Source organism: Cervus elaphus, chromosome 10, assembly GCF_910594005.1.
Source record: "Cervus elaphus chromosome 10, mCerEla1.1, whole genome shotgun sequence".
NCBI lineage: Eukaryota > Metazoa > Chordata > Mammalia > Artiodactyla > Cervidae > Cervus > Cervus elaphus.
This window is the reverse complement of record NC_057824.1, coordinates 42,397,612-42,418,060: the sequence shown is the minus strand read 5'-3', so window position 1 is coordinate 42,418,060 and position 20,449 is coordinate 42,397,612. Positions and strand designations below refer to the sequence as shown.

At 48.3% G+C, this 20,449-nt stretch overlaps 1 protein-coding gene across 1 annotated transcript in view; it reads right to left on the bottom strand.

Moving 5' to 3' along the window:
* CALN1 (calneuron 1) overlaps nucleotides 1-13,130 on the bottom strand; it is a 491,831-nt gene extending 478,701 nt beyond the window's left edge. Inside the window, exon 1 of the mRNA XM_043914902.1 lies at nucleotides 12,998-13,130. The gene's annotated coding sequence lies outside the window, so the exon portion shown is untranslated. The remainder of the gene's footprint in view (nucleotides 1-12,997) is intronic.
* Between the last annotated feature and the right edge of the window lie 7,319 nt (nucleotides 13,131-20,449).

The window sequence follows — 20,449 nt, the reverse complement described above, 5'->3', positions numbered from 1 at the left end:
AGAAAACAGAGTTTGGGTAATCAACAGCAGCTAAAAAGTATGAGGGATGAGCCAGAATGGAGAGTCACAAAAGTGAGACCCAAATATTCCTAATAACTCAGCTGAACCTCTGGTTTACCTGGAGCTATACACCCAGGGCAGACTCAGGCAGCCCAGCTAAGCCTAAGAGAATGGAATGGACATTTCCGCTCCTGTCCAGCCAAGTTAACGTCCTGCCAAAACAAACTGACAAACAAGTTGATACTCTTCAGATGCACATAACAGAACCCAGAGTCTCTGCCATGTGTGATTCACAATGCCCAGGACTCAATTAAAAATCACCAGATGTACAAACAGGAAAATGTGACCTGAACTCAAGAGAAGAGGTACTTTATGGACACCAAGCTCAAGCGGATTCAAATACTGGAACTGGCTTAAAGGCATAAAAGAAAATATTTACTAAATTTTCATTGTCCGTTTCTCCCTACTAGAACATGAGCTCCTGTAAGTGTGGGAACCTTATCAGTTCTGTTCTTTGCTCTAACCCAGCACCCAGAATATCAAATTGTGCATAGAAAGCACCCCAAAATATGAACATGATGTAAAGAAGGACTGTATTTCTTCCTCTTTATTCTTTCTTTATAACTTGAGGCCCCTCTTAGATGAACTGAACACAGACAGGGAACAGAATGATCATTATTCTCCTCTGAAGAGAGGGCATGATTTTATGATCGTGACTTCCTAGTGGCTGTTATAGACAAGTGGCTTTGATCTCTAATTATTGCCAAAAAGAAAGTATGTAGATCAGCTACTCTGAAACCCAGTGTCATCATTTTTTCAGAAAACGTTCTTCATCACTTAACTGCCTTGGAGTCAAAAATATGTATATAAAATTAGCTCATTCCGGGACCTACAAGTTTAATTTGTGGCCAGCTTATTTCAGAGGAAATGATGAAGTCTTAACTTAAATATAACAGGTTTTTTATGGGTAGGTTCATCACTGAGGTGGACGTTTACATTTTTTCTGGATTAAAAGTTTTTCCTTCCAGAGTCAGAGTCGGGGGAGTTGTTAGACCCTTGGTCTGGACTCTACAGGGAGCCCCAAATTCCCCTTGAAGAGTTTTTCAGATCTGCTGCAGGCCGGGTGATGTTGAAAAGGAGTAACAACGCATAGCGCACAAGCACTGGCCAATCATAATGGACGCTAGTTGGGCACCAACTAATCAAACAGAAGTCAGTTAGAAAGCGGCCCATACATCATAGATGCATCCCCAAAAGCCTTCTATTCAGGAAGGTGTCCTGGTCACCTCCTCAGTTTCCGTAAGAGGATTCCAGGGCCCCCTCCAGCTCCACCACCTGTTAAGGCATATGGGATTGTACCCAACCAGCCGCCCAGGGCAGCTGCCCTCTGAGTACTTGTCAAGGAGAATTACCTCAAAATTCATCGCCCAGTGCTCACACTGTTTGGAAAACAACCGCCCATTAAATTAAGTTAAACCATTTCCCTAAATCATGATTTTCAAACTATCATGACTGGTAGGGAAACCCTTGCTTCAAGTAAATGTTATGAGGAATCCCAATATGAAAAATGATGGGGATAAAGCTGAGGGTTTGGGGTAGGTAAAACTCTCAGCACACCCCTTTTATCATCCTCCCAACACACACACACACACACACACACACACACACACACACACGCCCTGTTAAACACTGCAGCAGCCTCTGATGCCACGCCTTGGAATCATCATCATGGAGAAAGGCTTGAAGGGAAGGCAGCCTATCACAGATCATCTCAGTTCTGATTGAGTCAGATCTCCAGACAGTGTTTTGGGGCAGCTCTATCTCCCTAACCATCCCCACTACCATGAGGAATATTCTAAGAGGCAGCCCTATTAAACTTCTTGCTACATGGACAGTAAGGCCATGCAGGACACTGCAGTTTGTATTACGCCATGTCCTCTCTCTAAGGACCCATGAGGAATATTTCTCTCTGCCTCTTCCCTGATACGGAGAAGGCAATGGCCACCCACTCCAGTACTCTTGCCTGGAAAATCCCATGGATGAAGAAGCCTGGTAGGCTGCAGTCCATGGGGTCACTAAGAGTCAGACACGACTGAGCTACTTCACTTTCACTTTTCACTTTCATGCATTGGAGAAGGAAATGGCAACCCACTCCAGTGTTCTTGCCTGGAGAATCCCAGGGACGGGGGAGCCTGGTGAGCTGCCATCCATGGGGTCGCACAGAGTCGGACACGACTGAAGCGACTTAGCAGCAGCAGCAGCTTCCCTGATAACTCAGTTGGTAAAGAATCCACCTGCAATGCAAGAGACCTGGGTTCAATCCCTGGGTTGGGAAGATCCGCTGGAGAAGGGAAAGGTTATCCACTCCAGTATTCTGGCCTGGAGAATTCCATGGATTATACGGCTCAGACACGACTGAGCAACTTCCACTTTCACTTTCTTTCCAGTAACAGGAATAGCTGTCCCATCTCTGAGCAGTTGGTTTGCTCTTATGGCATGGATAATGGGTCTTTAATAAAGTCTGTTTTCTTCTCTGTGTAGGCCGGCAGAAAGTTCAGGGCTGCCCCAGAGTTCCACCTGTAGCAAATGCACAGGATCTGATGTCATGCATTTTGTGTCCTAACCTCACTCCTGGCTCCATTCTTGCTCTTGCTGTCTTATTTTCCCTGTCTTATATTTCTTTGTCCACTTATTTTTTCATTTAATTATGTCTTGCAGTTGGATATGCATCGTTGCAAAACTGCCTTGCATCCTTCCTGGAACAAGGGGATGAAGATATAAATGGATCCTAAACATGGGGTTTCTGCAGTGTACCATGGCTCTCATAAGTTGGCCACTTTATGACCGACTTCAGCAGGGACCAGCTCTCACATCAGCAATTTCACTGTCTTTTAAAACCAGGAAATCACTCTGCCTGGCCAGAGAGATGATGCTGATCAACTAACTAGATTTCACTTTATTACATATTCATGTAATCTTGTTAGCGCCTGTGTGCTGACACAACCATGCCAAGAGGAGGTGGGAAAGGAATAAACCCATCACTTTGTTTGAATCCAAACATTTATTACTTTCCCACATGGACTATCCTGAGGCTTTGATGGGGCAGAGGAAAGGAAAGGGAGGTTTTGAAGTGTTAGACAGTCACTGAAGCTTAGATGTCTCACATTTTTCCTAGTCTAATTTCATCTTCCCCTAAATCAGTGACTAGAGGGGAGAAGCCATCTGCACCACCATTCAGTAGTCTTAAAACTATAGGTCATGCTCCCCGCAACTTCCCACTCAAATGGCAGTCTTAGTGACCTAGGGTCAAAAAAAAAAAAAACACAACACAACACTAGTGTCCCAACAAGAGCAGTATATCCACAGGAAAGCAGAAACGCCATCACTGGGTCTCCCTGGCTGCTAATATGAGGGTGAGCCCTGAGGCTTAGGCATCAGTTATATGCACAGGAATAAACAGAAACAGACTGGAGGAAAACTTCTCCCAGAGGGACTGTAAAAACAAGGAAATCTCCCATACTAGCCCTGGGTTTTTCAGCTCACCATGAAGTACACAGATCATAGCAAAGCTGGGAGCCCCCTAAACTCAGGGCCTAATCCCCCCAGGATTCCATGACGGTGCATGTGGTTCCTGGTATGTTATGGGTGGAAATCCACAAAGAAACAGTGGGTTGATGAGACCCGTGGCAGAGACGCAAGAAAACTCTCAGTCTTGGCGGTCTGAAAACACTCTGAGCTTTTCTTTTTCACTTTTGCTCAGGCAGAGGTGTCTCTGGGTTCAGGTGAATTTACAGTCTAGCTGGTCTCCAGGTGGCAATAAGAACCCAAGGCTAAAAACCAATGAGGATGCCACCATCGGCTCAAAAGCACCTCTGAGGGCGTTGGAGCCAGGATCAAGACAGCAACCTGGAGGACTTCCCCAGTGGTCCAGTGGTTAAGACTCTGTCTTTCATCGCAGAGGGGCATGGTTCTTATTGGGAGGTTAAGGCCCCACATGCTGATGGATGCAGTCAAAAAAAATTTTTTTTTAAAGACAGAAACCTGGGAGTTGGTTCAAAATGCACAGTGGAAATCAATCAGGGATCCCCAACTCCATCCTAAGGTCTCGAGGGAGCATCTTTCTCTGCAACAGAGGAAACCTTGTCCTCTTGCTTCCCATAGAATTGAGCAGCAGAGAAAATACCCTCATCTCATTTCTGGAGAATGCTTGTAAGACCCAGACAGCACAGGTGGTGATGGAACCACTGGGAAAAAGCCTTAGCTGAGCAGAGAAAAATTTGGCCCCTTGATTCGGTTCTCAAAAAATGCCTAAGGATATGGCAGAAGAGAACACGGTAGAAGCCCACAGACAGTGCTTTCCATTCCATCCCAGGATTAAAGAGGGGGGAGAACCCAGGCCTCCTGAGCGTAAACAATGGTGAGACACCGGGCCAGAGTAGCCACGGCTCCCTCGGCCTCCCTGGGACCCCTGTGAAGAGGACAGATGGGCTGCCCTCCCGTGGAACCATGACCTGCAGCCCCAGAGAGCCCTGAGCACCGCCAGGGAGGGGCAGCAGCCATCAGCAAGAGGCAAGCCGTGCTCTCCATGAATCTGTGAATTTGTTGCCCCACTGGGACTCTCTGGAGAATTCCAGGAGCCAACTCTCGGCCTCCCTTTGACAGAGTCACTTTTCATCTTCTCTGGCTTCGGGCACCAGCCAAACACACACAGGCGAAAATCAGTTAATAACTATGCACATTTTATAATAAATTTTAACAATTTAAGGGTCTAGTACAGCTTTATTATAGTTTTTATTTCACCACACTAATTCAGTGCGTAATAACCTGCCAGACACATGGAATTCACTTGACATATGCTCTGAGAGCCAAGATAATGGAATACGAGGAGGGAAAACCTTGGGTCACACCCAGCGAGGCGTTCGTCCCTCCCCTGGGTATCAGGGAGGGGAAGCAGCTCTCAGAAGGCTGGGAGTACACTGTGACCTGGGTCCACACTGCGGGTTTCCCTGCGGTTCTGTTCCCCAGGGAAGGACGGGTAGGAGGGATAGACTAGCCCGGACTGTGCTGTATTTAAGGACGACCTGACTCCGCTGGGATTTGTCTCAGAGCACACTGCCTGCCCCACCACATTCCTTGGCCCTTTTTGTGGCTAAAAGGTTGAGTGGCTCATCTTCTTGGAGTTGGCAGCGGGCCATCCTCCTCCCCCCATAATTCAGGCCTGACCTGAGGAAAATGAGATGACTAAAAGAAAACCTCCTAGGAACCAGATCTAGCTTTCCTCCCTGCCTTCCCTGCCCACAGCACCTCCCCAGCAGGGTTCTCAATGTTTCCCCAGACCAGCACCTGTGCATCACCTGGGAAGCTGTTAGACAAGCAAATTCTCAGCTCCACCTCGGTCCTACCTAATCTGACACTCTGAGGGTGGGGCTCAGAGAGCCTGTGTCTTAATGAACCCCCCAGGTGATTTTGAGGCATGCTGGGATTTGAGAAATACTCAAGTGTGAGAGATCAAAAGGGAATGTTCTGGAAATGCCCACTGAAGCCGTGATCCAGCAATCCAGAGATCTGGGGTGAGCTCAGCACTGCTGTCTCTATGCTGCCAGGAAAACATAGGCCTCAGTCTCCTCATTTGGAAAAATAAGGACACAGACCAGACACTCGCTAAGGCAGCCCTGACATCCTGGGACAGATGGCTGAAATAAAGCCCAGCAGGTGCCCCACAGTGCCCCTTGCTTCAGGGAGAAGCCTAAGTGGATCACATCCTACAGACCCCCGTGGGGTATGTGTTTGCTAAAGCATCTCATCTTCAAAATAAAGGAGAACAATGGCAAGGAGAGGAGTTGTTGACCAGAAAAAATGAATGAGGGATAAGTCAGGTTGAGCTGAGTATGTGAGTGTGTGTGTGTCTGCACATGTGCACCAGGAGAATTTAGCCTGGTCCTTGTTCCTTTAATTTTCTTTGCTCTCCCCTTTATCTCTTTCCTCTGTCTCTTGGCCATCTATTTCCCTGAGAACATGATTAAGCCTCTCCCATTCTATTGAGAAGTAAACATAATGCTTTTTGAGGTTTTGCAACTCCCTCTGTCTGTCACCCTCTCTCTCCTTCCCATGAGAATACACCCCCTCGAAACGGCAGTCTCCACTCAAAGCCATCATGTCACCAGAGGTCAGCTCCAGTGACCTCCCTCAATCTGGCTTCCAGGAAACTAGGAAACGGTGCTGGGTGCCTCCTACTTTCCAAATCGGGGTGTTGCTCCCTGGCCTTGCTCATATCCATGGTATCCCTTCCTCTCCAGGTTCTGCCTCCTGATGCTAAATAACTGCCACCCTTTGAACTTCAGTATCCTTAATTTAAATTTTTATATTTTATATACATTTATATGTGTGTATATATTTCAGTACATACATATGCGTAAGTTAATACTACCCAAAATATGCTATGGAAATGGACAAGGTATAGTCTATCCAATTTTTTCAGTGTCCATTAAATGAAACTCCAGAAGAAAATATTCTTTCAGAACTAAATGCCAGAAAATTTTCCTTTTCCTTCATTGTCTACCTCATGGACAATAAAACTCAAGAAGCAATTCCCAAAAAAGTCTGAAGCAGGCAAATCGACGATGTCAGTCCCTGTGGAGAGAGCGGGAATCTGGGGTGTGAATACTGTCCTAGTTCTTGATTTGAGTGCTGCTTAGATAGTGTGTTCAGTTGGTAAAAATGTATGAAGCCTCCCAAATAATGACATGAGAACTTTGGGCATATATATTGTACTTCAGTAAATATTTTAAGGATTTCCCATTTTTCTTTTTTTAAAAATTGAAATGTAGCTGATTTACAATATTATGTTAGTTTCAGGTGTAGAGCAAAATGATGCAAATATATATCCTTTTTAAGATCCTTTTCCATTATAGCTTATTACAAGATGTTCAGTATAGTTCCCTGCGCCAGTAGGTACTTGTTGGCCCATTTTCCTTTTTTCTGACCAGAAATTCTTATCAGATTGGTGGCTCAATTATATTCTTTTTTTTCTACTGTGTGGCATGCTGGATCTTAGTTCCCCAACCAGGAATTGAACCCATGACCCCTGCAGTGGAAGTACAGAATCCTAACTGCTGGGTGACCAGGGAAGTCTCTCAGTTATATTTTTATACAACACTTTGACCTTTAATTGTGCAGTCTATCTTTTTCTGATCCTGCTGTTCTAAACTGTATTCTTCTTGGTACAAAATGTTTGTCCTTAGTTTCTGATTTAGATATTTTCTATGTCACTATATATCCACTACCAAAATGCTATCCAAAATGCTTTATGAAAGTAGGCAAAGTAGAAATGAATAGATCTTCTGTCAGGTGGAGAAAGTCTATTTTTTGTCTCTACATCCTTCATGCCTGGCATATAGTAGTTATTCGATTAACGCTGAAAGAAAGAAAAGTCTATCTGTAAAGGAAAAGAGAAAAATAGGGCAAAAGTAAATGGAGATCTTAGGAGTCAAGAAAGGTTCTTTTTAAGATGAAAGAGACCTGAGCAGGTTTCTAAGCATGTTGGGAAGAAGCCAAGAGAAAAAGACAAGTTGAAAATGGGGAAAGTGATCTATGAGCCTTGCTCCCGGGAGACTAGAGGAGATAGAACACAGGAAGGGGCTGAATTGTCTTAAACAGAAGAGACACCTCCTCTTCCGTCTCTGTGACCGGTTTCACCTCTTCTCTTTAACCTGTAAAGGGTTGTAACATCTCAGAATTCAGGCCTGAGTCCTCTCCATCCGTAATCAGTCTCCTGATGATCTCAACAGCTTTAAATACCATCTGGATTCATGGCTTCCCATGCTGCATCCAGCCCAGATCCCTTCTGTGAACTCAGGGCAGCCCACTCAACATCTCTGCCGGGATGTTCGACAGACGTCTCAAAGTTAGCAGAAGAAATACCAACTCCTGATCTTCTCCCAAACCTGCTCCACCCACAGCCATCCTCATCGGAGGCCAAAGAAGCTTGAGTCATCCTTGACTCATCTCTTCATCTCACACAACTACCCAATCCATCAGCAAATCTCATGGTCTCCATCCTTTAAAAAAAAAAAAAATCAAGAATCCTAACAGTTTGCACACGTCCACTGTTACCCCCTGTCGAGGCACCGTCCCCTCCCACTGGGGTTTGGTAATCCCCTCCCAGCTGCTCTTCCAGCTTCCCTTGCCACCCATCATTTCCCAGCACAATAATTAGACGAATCATTTTTTAATGTCTCTCCTCTGCTCAGAACCCAGCACAAATTTCCCATCTCGCTCAAAGTCAGAGCCCAGGGATTTCCCGGATGGTACAGTGGTTAAGACATTGAGCTCCCATAGCAGGGGGCATGGGTTCAATTCCTGGTTGGGGAACTAAGATCCCATATGCTATAGGGTGTGGCCAGAAAAAAAAGTCAGACCCCAAGTTCTGATGACTCCATCAAGAGCCCAATGCCGCTTTCTCCCCATATCCTGTTTGGGATCACACACCCCCAGGCCCAGCACTCTCCCTGGACCCTAACCTCCTTCTCTCCAGCTCTGTTTCTCTCCAGAACATGCTCTTTACAATTCACCTTTCTGTTGCTTATCTGTTGTCTTTTCTGATGGCTGAAAGTTTCACAAAAGCAGGGCTTTCAGTCTGGTTTGTTAACTGCTGTATCACCATTGCCTAGAACACAACTTGGTATACGCTTGGTGCTCAATATACACTGGTTGAATTCTGTTTTCCCAAGTGGTTCTTTTTCTTATGTCCTTTAGAATAAAGTCCCCTCCTCTGCAGGCACCCAAGGCCTTCCGCAGTGTGGTTCCTGTCCACCTCTCCAGCCTCCCCTCTCACCACCTGGCACTCAGAACACGGCCAGATGGGATCACCCACCACCACCATCCCAGAGCCTGTTCTACCTCTGGCCTTTGCTTATGTCACCTCCTCTGCCAAGAATGCTCTTCCAAAGCCACCTCCCTGGGGACTCACTTTGGCGGTCATGTAAATAAGTGACCTGAGCCTGAGTTAGGGCAAGCCCCTCTGCTGTGGTCCCCCCAGGCTCCCACCTCTCATAGCCTCACTGTCTGCATGGTCCCACTTTGCCCACTTGTCTGCCCCCTACTTGAGAGCAGAGGAGCTGTCACCCTGAGGCTGATGCCCTCGGTGAATGTTAGGTGGTGATATCAGCTATTATTACTATTACTATTATTTTTGACAATGATTTATTAAATCAGTGACTCTCCCCAGGAACTTACTTCGTGGTCCAGTGGTTAAGAATATACCTCCTACAGAGTTCAAAAGTCTGTTCTGTATTTCTGTGGGAGAATGTGAAGGTGGGATATTTCAAAAGAACAGCATGTATACTATCTATGGTGAAACAGATCACCAGCCCAGGTGGGATGCATGAGACAAGTGCTCGGGCCTGGTGCACTGGGAAGACCCAGAGGAATCGGGTGGAGAGAGAGGTGGGAGGGGGGATCGGGATGGGGAGTACGTGTAAATCTATGGCTGATTCATATCAATGTATGACAAAAAAAAATAAATATATAAAAAAAAATTTTTTTTTAAGTGAAAAAAAAAAGAATATACCTCCCAATGCAGGGCACGCAGGTTCGATCCCTGGTTGGAGAACTAAGATCCCTCATGCCATGCAGCACAACTAGTGAGCCTGCAACTAGAGAGAATCCCTTGGGCTGCTCAACCACTGAGCCTGTAAGCCACAATTAGAGAAAAGACCTCGGGCCATAAGGAAGGTCCCACGTGCTGCAACTAAGACACGGCAGAGCCAAATACACAAATATTTTAAAAAACGACTCTCCCCAATAGGCACTGTCAACATACGGATCAACTTATTGATGAACTGACTGATCTGTTAATTGACTTGTCCTTCACACCAGAGTGACAGAGCGAGTTTCCCTTTTCAGGGAAAGTTCAAACATGTTCTTCAAACGTGACAGAGAAGGGGTGGCCCACAACGAAGGGAGGCAGAGATGACCTTGACACTCAGCAAGTAGAATGGTTTCCAGGACATGCCTGGAGTCCATGGGCTCCTGCTCCAGGTCCTACTACAGGAGATATTTTGTATGACAGTTCAGATTTCCCCACAAAAGGACATATTTGAGTCCCAATTTATGGCAGTCACAGGGTTTTTTGATGTGCCAGACTCTGCTACATCTCTTAAGTAAACTGAGTGAGCAGGGGTTTGACTTCACCATTAAAAGATTACCTATACTGAAGGTTACAGGTCCACAGACCATTGTGTATTCGTTCAATAAACCTTCATGTAATTTCAGGGCCACACCAGGCCCCATGATGGCACAGACAAGATGCCCTCAGAAGAAGGCATGGGCCAGCAGTCAGTTAAGGAGGCATTTGAGCCATTTAAATGGTTCGGTCCTTTGTGATGGGCTTCCCAGGTGGCGCCAATGGTAAAGAACCCTCCTGCCAATGCAGGAGATGTAACAGAGGTGAGTTCTATTGCTGGGTCAGGGAGATCCCCTGGAGGAGGGCATGGCAACCCACTCCAGTATTCTTGCCTGGAGCATCCCACGGACAGAAGAGCCTGGTGAGTTACGGGTCATAGGGTCGCGAAGAGTCAGACTCGACTGAAGCAGCTTAGCACAGAACAGCACACATCCTCTGTGATGCAGCTTTTAAACCGAAGGCGGCTGCCTTCACTGGAAGCAAAGAAAAGATTTCTTGTGTTCCTGCTGTGTTCCCAGACCTTAGCTAAATTATTCCATTGAATCCTGACAACTTTACTGTATCACAGATGAAGAAACTGAAGCTCATTAGGTAACTGGCCCAGGCCACATGCTAGTAAGCAGTGGAGCTGAGGTTCCAGCAGAGGTCTGTCCTATCCCGAAGACCACGTCCTTTCCGCTCCATCACCCTGGTAATAGAGAGCCCGCCAAGGCCATTAAATGACTACCCGTGGGCCACAGAACTCTACGAAGCTGCCAGGTCTAAACAAACTCCACTGGGACCTCTTTATAGCTTCTTGAAAGCCAGCAGCCATCCAATAAATTTTAAAATACACAGGCACACACATTCACATACATACATCATTAAGCTGAAAAGAAAAACTGACACAAAGGAGCAGACTAACTATTTACTTATTGTTAATCGGCCTGGCCCGTCCGAGGACATGGTGTGTGACATCCATTCAGGCCTCTGCCTGCCCTGGGAGGGATTCTGTGAAGCCCATGTTCTTTTGGCTCCCTCTAGAAAGTGGAGGAAGAAGGGTGTTGACCGTTGGGCAATCAGGCCTGGAGAGGCAGAGGGCCTATGACCATTAGGCCTCAAGGGGGTGAAGGGAGAAGGGCAGGAAGAACAACCCCTCGCTGTATGAGGTGCACCCAGGTTGGACCATCTGTCTTTGAGCTCAGGAAAGTACTCGCCTTGCCATGACCACAGTCCCACCTAGCATCTCACCTGAGGCCAGGTGAGAACCTAACCCTCAGCCACACCATACACAGACCAGCTGAAAGTAAAGCCAGGAAGAGGGTACTAACCCCCTAGAGGGCTCCCCCCAACTCCATCCTGCTTCCCAAGTGGCTTTCAGTTTACAGGAAACATCTCTCCCTGGATACCTCCCTCAGAACCTCCAAATTATTACCCACATCCACAGTGGGCACAGTGATTAGGAATTCCATATCAAGGGCTTCACTTGTAGTCTCTGAATAGTCTCTCCTAACCGGAGTGTTGCTGCCACAGCTGAGAGTTTTATTATCCTGAGAATACAAATCATACTGCAACCCTGGTCTCTGGGAGGCAGAGATGCTGACTTCCACACCGTCTGCCCAGAGAAAGTTCCCATCCTTTGCTGGGGGATCGGAAAGGATTTCACTGTACACGCTCTAACTACTGTCAGTGTAAACAATTGGTGACTCTGCAAGGAATGACTTTGGGGGAGGAATCCCCACTCCCATGAGCTGTATTTTGGCCCCGATCCCTCTTAAGACTTGAACAGCAGCATTCATCATCCAGAGTGTGTAAAAGCCTCTAGAAACATCAGTAAAAGTGCTCTGTCTCCTAAGCTACTTTCCCGGGTTAGGGCTTGCAAGCCTTCTCTCACGGCACAGTGACCCCATGTTTCGGGTTCCCGGGGACTGGTACCCAAGACAATGAAAATGGCTCCCTCCTCCAGGGCCTGGCTTTCAGGGACATCTGTGAAGTCGTGTCAAGCTGATTAAGAGGAAACCTTTCCTTTAGATACAACTCGAGAAGAGTGTTTCACCCAGAAGGAAGCCGTGGGGGCGAAAGCAAATCAATGAAAGATTTGCAGATAGATGTTCTCTGGGCCCGAGTACAATTTACAAAATGCAATGGAAAAGAAGATAAATCTCCTTCCTCTCTCTGCCAGCCTACAGCAGATTCCTGAAGAAAAACAACTCTTTGCCACAGAACCTTAGCCTCAGTGAGAAGTGAGTTTCCTCAAAAGGCACGGGGAAAAGGTTATGGATTCCTGAAATCCTACAGCAAGCGTTTTAATCAAGCAGCATCTAGAGTAAAGGGGACGGGAGGTGCCAGCACGGTGTTCCTGCTGGGACAATTTACAGAGAGAAAGTTCTATGCAATGAGTTTTCCAATAACACCGGGGCACGGCCATCGTCAGACTGACCGAGAGTGGCAGGTCATCGATTTAAAAAGCAAGCCAAAGTCAGGCTTATGCCCTTTTCATGCTGACCCAAGGGAGGGGACCCGGCCAGGCAGGAAATGGTTTGGCAGCAGCCCGAGCTTGAAGAAACACGTTCCCTGGCTCCCCCAAGCCACTTGGGCAGCTAGGTGAAGCCAGGGCCAGAACAAACACATTGGGAGTTCCCTCCAGACCCCAGCCCCTCCCCTTCCTCCAAAACCCATGAAAACTTGATTTGTCTCAACTAAACACAAGCTGGGAAATTGGAGAGGCAGAGGGGAAGCGGGAAAGAAAGGGGGGCCAGGCAGCGTCCATGCAGTCAGTTGTGTTATTGATTTAGAGCCACACAAGCCCCAGAGTGCCATTGACAAGGATCATACCTCCTGCTGATCTCGGGGGAAATTCTCCAAGATCCATGGCTGGGAGTTAAGGAGAATCTCTAAGCCATCAGGAAGAAGCGGGGCACTGCAGCTCCTCAGAATGATGGACCAGGGCGAGCTTTAATTAACAGGGTCTGATGCCTCTTCTTTTTTGGTAACTGAGCAGATTTAAAGGGCTAGAGTCCCAATTTGGAGGGTGCCGGTGCTGCTCCCGCTGCCGCCTTTGCTGCTGCTCCGGCCGCTGCTCCTGGCTGCTGGAACAGTTTCCTGCAGAACCTCTCTCTTCAGCAAGGGAGCGGAGCAATGAAGGTGGAGAGGTGCAGCCAGGAACCCCGGGCGGTCATGGGCTGCGCGGCCTGAATCAGAACTGCAGGACTGTGGACCCAGGCTGCTGTCCATCCGAGTGAGTGCCACATCCTGCACGCGGTCTCCCAAGCCCGGGGAGAAGGGCTGGGCCCCTGGTGTACAGGTGCCCAGAGGAACCCCCTCTCCAGACGTGGGACTGGAGGGACAGTGCCAGAGAAGCGAGCAGCACGGGCTCTCCTGTGTGTCCCTCCTGAGAGGACCGCCGGGTGACAGCCACCGTGTATGCTGCGCACACATACCCTGCTCGTGAACACACATATCTGTCCATGTACACACGCATGCCTGCTCATGTACACACACACATACCTGTGCATGTACACACGTCTGCCCAGGTACACACATATCTGTCCATGTACACACATGCCTTCCCGGGTACACATACGTGTCTGCCCAGGTACACACACATGCCCATCTTCCAGACACCCAGGTACAAAGACCCATGACCTGCAGTGAGTCAAACATCCTGTCCCTACATCTGTATTTTACAGGCAGATCAACAAGGGAAATAGTTGTAATACAGAGGGAGCCTGGGGCAAGGTGGTAGGGGACAAGGTTGGGGGTCCCTACCGCCATGCTTCCTTTTGGGGAGCAGAGCCCTGGGTAAGGGAGAGTGTCAGTTCAAGACCATGATCCCTAAGGCCACCCTCGTCATACAGCCTCTCTCCACCCACTTCTGCTGTCTGTTTGTGAAGCCTCACCTTGGATAAGACCTCACAGTTTCACCCTCGCACTCACCTATCCCAGGCTTGGCATCCTTACAAGAGTTGATTTTCTCTGTGACACTTCAGCCAATATAGTAGCACCTTGTGCAATATTTTTAATACCACTTTCCCCCAGTAAGCACTCCAAAGACATCCAGCCAACTGGAGCTCAGCAAACTCAGGGCCCAGCTCTTGGGGATGGGGAGAGCTGAGCTGCAGGATGGGGTGAATATCAGATCTCGGCCAGCTCTGCCACAAGCACAGGTGTGACCCTCTCCTCATCCTGAGCCTGGATTTTCTCATCTGCAAAATAACCGAGTTAAACCGAGCCAGCAGCACACTTCCCAAAGAGGGGAAGCAAGGAGGGAGCCATGTGGACTCTCAGAAAGCAAGCTCCGCTATCCAAACACCAAGCTGGACCATGTCTACTCGGCGGATGGGGATGGCACACTGCAGGGGGCATCCACTAAAAAAATCTAGAGAAACACTGTGCGGAGTTATCTCCAAGGGCCTTCGAGTTAATGAGGGATGGGGTGGGGTGGACACACTCTCCCTGATCACAGCCTCTCCTCTGAGCCAGGGGTCCTGCAAGGAGCCAGCTCTTGCTGGCCAAGGTCAGGAAGAGACCACTTGCAAATTCCAGCTGCAGCTCAGGTAAAACCACTGACAGTTCCAGCCTCTCCCCGCCAGCCCAGCCAGTCTCTCTTTGCTCCCACTGCACCCCTGCCCAGCACCCCCTTCTCACCTTCAGACTCCAGCTCCCGTAAGCCCCCTGGCAATATAAACCCTGGTCCCAGCAAAGACCCTGCCATATCTCCCATGTAAATAGCAATTCCACATACCTTCCTGTCTCCATCCTCCAGGGAGACATGCATATGGCAGTTTCTCTCTCCTTGAAAGAGAGCAAGCAAGAAAAGAAGAGGGGTCAGGGCTGGGGGATGATGTGGGGGATAGGTGCCCAGCACGAAGAAGGTCCCCCCTGGACTCACAGCCCCAGGGCCCTCTGGCACCTCAGGACATCTCTGAGGAAGGTGGTCTCTGGGGTCAATAGAGCTGGTGCAGCAGAGACACATTCAAGAAAACCACACAATAAAAAAGCATTGGAGAGGACAGATTCTTGGGGGTCTCTTTCCCAGTTTTCATGAATAAGATCAAGTCCTACATTTTTTAGATAGGCAACAAAGAGAGTGCTTCCATGGGAAGGAACGGTGGCTTCTATACCCTCGCTCAGGGAACCCCAGGTACTCTCCCCCCGGACCACACTACACCGTGACAGCCTCATGGCCCTGGGTGCCCTGTGATGCCACAGTTCATGTCTTTCCCGGGAACAAAGGGAAGCTAGGCCCCCAGGGCTGAGCTCTGCCACAGCCCCCAGCTGGCCCTTACGAGGGGAGGTCATCCCAGCCCCCACCACGGGGAAGTGCCTCATGATGATGCTGACCTCTCCAAGTCCAAACAGAAGAGACCATGGTCTAGAAAGAAGGGCAGACACCGCCCCCCCTGCCCCGCCACCAGTCTGAGGTCCACCATTTCTATCCCTTTGCTCCAAATGATGACCTGCCTCTTCTCCAGTGATTGACAAATAGGAAAGTCCAGTCTCTTCATTACTAGCTGCAGAAGCTTAACTTTATCTGACTTCTGCAAGATAAGCTTATCAGAATACCACTCAGGAAGCCTCACTCTGTAGACAGTGGGAATGATTCCATGGAGCCTTGAAACTGGCCTGGCCCCAAATCTGCTTTTGTGAATCTGGTTATTCACCCTGGCCCCTCTGCATGGGCCAGCTGCAGACGCTCTGCCATTCTGGGACTTGGCTCTCGAGACCACTGTCACCAGGTACCCCTGGCTCCTGGCTTCCAGTTAGTTCAGCCAAAGGAGGACTCGAGGGAAATGAGAAAGCCAGGAGTAGATGAGAAAGCCAGGAGGGAGAAAAAGCAGAGAGATGGCTCTCGCCCCCAGATTTCTTTGTTCCTGCTAAGACCAGACCTCACTGCATCCCTTCAAAGGTCTAGCACCAGCTTTGCTGGCCTCACAGAAGTACCAGTGGCTGGGTCATGCTCCACTGCAATCAGACCACCAGCCATCCACCCTACCCCACTCCTCCCCACTCCCATGTCCCCTTGCCTGTGGTCCTGCTGGGTTGATGCCTCCGTCAGGGCCCCTCTTAGTACAGGTAAGACCACCTCTTCTCTTGTGTTCCCCAGCCCTAGAGATGGTAGCTGTTCTCGCAGTGATTAATTCTTGGACTGTTTCAGCTTTCCAGTTCCTGTGTAACTAATCCTCTGTGTTAAATACCATCTGTTTGAAATATCTAGTGTGGTTTTGTTTTCCTGACTGGACAGGAATTTTCCTTGGAGATCCCAAATTGGAGTGTTCTAATAGTCATGTCCAAGTCAGAGTCTGAACATTCTGGCACATAGCACACATTTTGGAAATCAGTGTTAACATTTGCAGGTTAAAAGAAATTACAAGAGAAAGAAGAAAGTTCTAAGATCGTTCTTCATGCTGGAGCTCACTAGCACAGCCTTATGTTACATATTTGTCTTTTATTACACCAAATTTGCAGATATCAAAAAGAAGAGAAAATACTGCTGGTCTAATGTTAGATCTACTGAATTCAAAATAAAAGATTCTTCAGGGCAACTTAGGAAGTCAACCTCAGAATGGAACTGAATGTCAGCCCAGGACTCGGGGTAACTTACACATGATTGTTCTGCCTCCTGTTTGACTATGTTAGGTGCATTGGGTGAATCTTAGTATGTTTCACTAATATTTTGGAACCTGAGTGATGTAGGCTATTAGGGAATTTGAGGGCCTTAATTAGTCTCTTATTTCATCCCTTGGGGGTCTGATCTGAGAACAGAGAGCAAGACAGAATTATTCCTCTTCTACAGGCAGCGGTAAGAATGTGGGGGAAGGGGGAAAACTGTTTTTGCAGTCCATCACATCATCTTGACCTCTGCCCACTCTCCCAGGATGCTACACCAGCAATGGTCAGCGTGTACTACCCTGGAGATACAGGCCTGTGCAGCCCTCCCGCCTCCAGTCCCAATGCAGCAACACCACGCAAGCCCTTTTCTCTCTCAACTGGTGTCCTACAAGAAATTTCTAAATGAATCCCTCTCCTTTCCTCCATTCACCAATGATGCCCAGTGTCCTGCAAGGCACTGGAGATAAGAGGGCAGACAGCGCAGATGCAGCCCAGCCTTTGGGGACCCCAGAAGCTTGAGAAAGACAAACACCAACTGCAAAAGGGAACAAAGGCAAAGAACAAGAAATGCCCAGGGCGATCGCCTGCTCTCATCTGAGGACCAACTTATCTGTGGGAATAGGGGAAGGCTCCTGTGGAGGGACCTGGAGGACCTTCCAGGTTGATGTTGTGACAGGGGAGGGATGGCTCTCGAAGGACAGAACAGGCTCTAAGGCACCAGGCACAGGCAAGGAGCATGCCAACACTGACCAAGCAGAGGCACTGGTTTGTAGTCAGAGGGAGAGGCAAGTAAGCAAGGGACTCCCATGAAGCCTGCAGGCTTCACAGTCAGGGAAGGGAAAGCTGCTGCAGGGCTGAACTGGATAGCGACATGGTGAGATGTCCCTTTAAAAATGGTCCTTCATCAATATGCAATAGCTACAGAATCTGCTGTACAGTCCAAGTCAGCAATGAAGAAAACGTGAACAAGGCTTGACAATCAGAGCACAGGTGGTCAATGGGTCCAGAATACAAAACATTTGTTACTCACGGTGTCTGAGATAAAACCAAACTCCTTAATCTACGTAAAAGGCCCTTTGTCAACTGCTGACACCAATCTACCTTTCATCCTCTCTCATCTCCTCCCAAGCCCCCTCCTAACAGACATCAATTGGCTCCAGCCACATGAAACCACTTGCAACTCCCAGAAGAGGCCCCCCTCACGCGTCGAGGCCACCCTCACTCACCACCCTTAGTGCTGCTGTTTCTCCAGCCTGGAATGTCCTTCCTTGCTGCCCTAGTGAACTCCTACTTATCCATCAAAGCCCTACCCTGATGTCACCTCTCTGGAAAACTTCTACCAAGGATCACCTTTCCTTCCACCTTTCCTTTCCCCCAGCAGAGAGGGGGTCCAACCTCCCCTGTAACATCCCCCCCCCACCAAATAGCTACATGACTATCTCCCACTCTATAAGAAGAACAGTAGGTGTCCTCCTATTCTTAGGGCTGGTACAGATTCTACTTAAAATGAACTAGAGAATATATTTCCACATTAACAAGCTTAGCTCCCTAGTGTAAAATGGAAACTTCATAAAACTCACATCTGTGAAGTTCAAATAAAATGTTAATATTCTGGGATCCACTAATGGCCTACAATCAAGGGATAGTCTGCTCAATAAACAAATAGTTGTCTTGGGACTTCCCTGGTAGTCCAGTGGCCAAGACTCCATGCTCCCAATACAGGGGGCCCAGGTTTGATCTCTGGTCAAGGAAATGGATCCCACATGCCACAGCTAAAGATCCCACGTGCCACAACAAAGACCAGCACAGCCAAATAAATAAATAACTTTTTAAAAAATAAATAAATTGCTGTCTTATTTGTTAGAATAAATCACAAGTAGTGATTTATTGATTTTCTCATTTTTTGCACATTAGTCAATTTTCTAGAGTGGTTTCAATATGTCCCTGCTGGCAGAAGTAGGCTAGACCCACCCAGTGCAAGAACCAGAGGCCCCTGCTCCTATAGAGCTACCAAAACAAAGTACATGCATAGGGTCCCAATTTAAAGGGAAAGTGTCCCAACACGACACAGCACGCACGTGTATGGGATATGGGTGTGCAAGATTTGCAGCCACTAGCTTACGAAAGTGCCAAAGTCAGGGGACTTCCTTGGTGGTCCAGTGGTTAAGACTCTGCCTTCCAATGCAGGGCATGCAGGTCCAATCCCCACAGTCAGGGAACTAAGATCTCATACGCCGTGCAGTTCCAAAAAAAAATAAAAATGCCAAAGTCCAAACGTCAACATACAGGCTTCTCCCGGAAGGTAAAAAGATGTCCCCCTCATTCCTTGATGGTAAAGCAGAGATGCAGATCCCCAAGCTTACTGCCCCAGGATTTTTGTGAGCCCATGGGATCAACTGGATAAATGTAAGGTCTTGGTTGAAGACTTTTCTTGAGTCCCAGCTTTAACTTCTTGATCAGCTCTTAGGCCTTGTTCTCTGACACATCATGGCTCAGCCTCCATGGGCACATTTACCTGGTGGATGTGGATGTGGATCCGATGTTGCTCTTCCCCCTACCCCCAATCCCCCACTACAGAGTACAGAGCTTTGATTTCCTTAATCACTGGTGTAGCTGAATTCTGCTTCACCACCCTGAAGTTAGAGGGCTCAGAGAATCCTGAAATTAGCAGATGGGCAGACTACTCTGTTCTCTCCAAGCAGCCAAATTCCTCTCTCCAGTTCCCCTCTCCCTCCTCCTTCCTTCTCTCTGCCATTCCAGGGTTGAGTGAGTGGCACACCTGTGCCACAAACACCCTATGCGAGGGCACGACACATTCAAAGCACACGAGAAGTTATCAGTGAAATCTGTTCCCAGACTGCAGGGATTCAGGGCCTCGGGAGCCCCCTCTGAGTCCAGACACAGAGGTGCAGCCTGGGCAGACACTGGGCTCCCAAGCTGCTCACCGGCTAACACAGTGGCCTGGGGAGGCAGGGAGACATCCCCAGGTGAACTTTCTGGAGATGGTGAATGGCTCACAGCTGGATGGAGAGTTTTGCTCCATCCCCCTGACCTCAGGCATCAGCACAGCTGCCATCCTGCCAAGCCTCTAGGAAGACAGCAGCCTCGCAGGGAGCTCTGGACAATGGATATCTGTGCATCAGTGTCATTTCCCTAAATCACACTGCCGCCACTTGGCAAGGCCACCTACCGACATACAAAGACCCGACTTCCTCTTCCTGTCTCATAGCTGGACGAGATGCCAGACTCGACAATGAAACCATTGGCTTCTAAGAAAACAAACCAGTCAGACAAGGCTATGTGTACAGATGCTAGCTGAGACCAGAAGTGAAGTAGAGCAATGTCTACAGCCCAAGAATCCTGGCTCCAAACACAGAAAACGCACTGCAGAGAGAGGGCTACAGTCAAGCTGTGAGATTCCAGACAAAGGGCAGCCCCGTCAGGGGCATGAGTGGCCACTAGCCAGTCCTACCTCCAGGGTCTTTTCTGGCCAAGAGATGGGAGCTGTACAAGGAAGCTTGAGTAGGGAATGAATTAGGAGCTTCCAGGATGCCCAAAGTACCCACTCCCCTTCCCAAACCAAAAGACCCCCATGTGGCTCACTTCAGTTCAGCTCACTGTCATAGGCCACTCTGAGATTTCCCTGGCCAGAGTCCTTGTTAATCCTTATGCAAT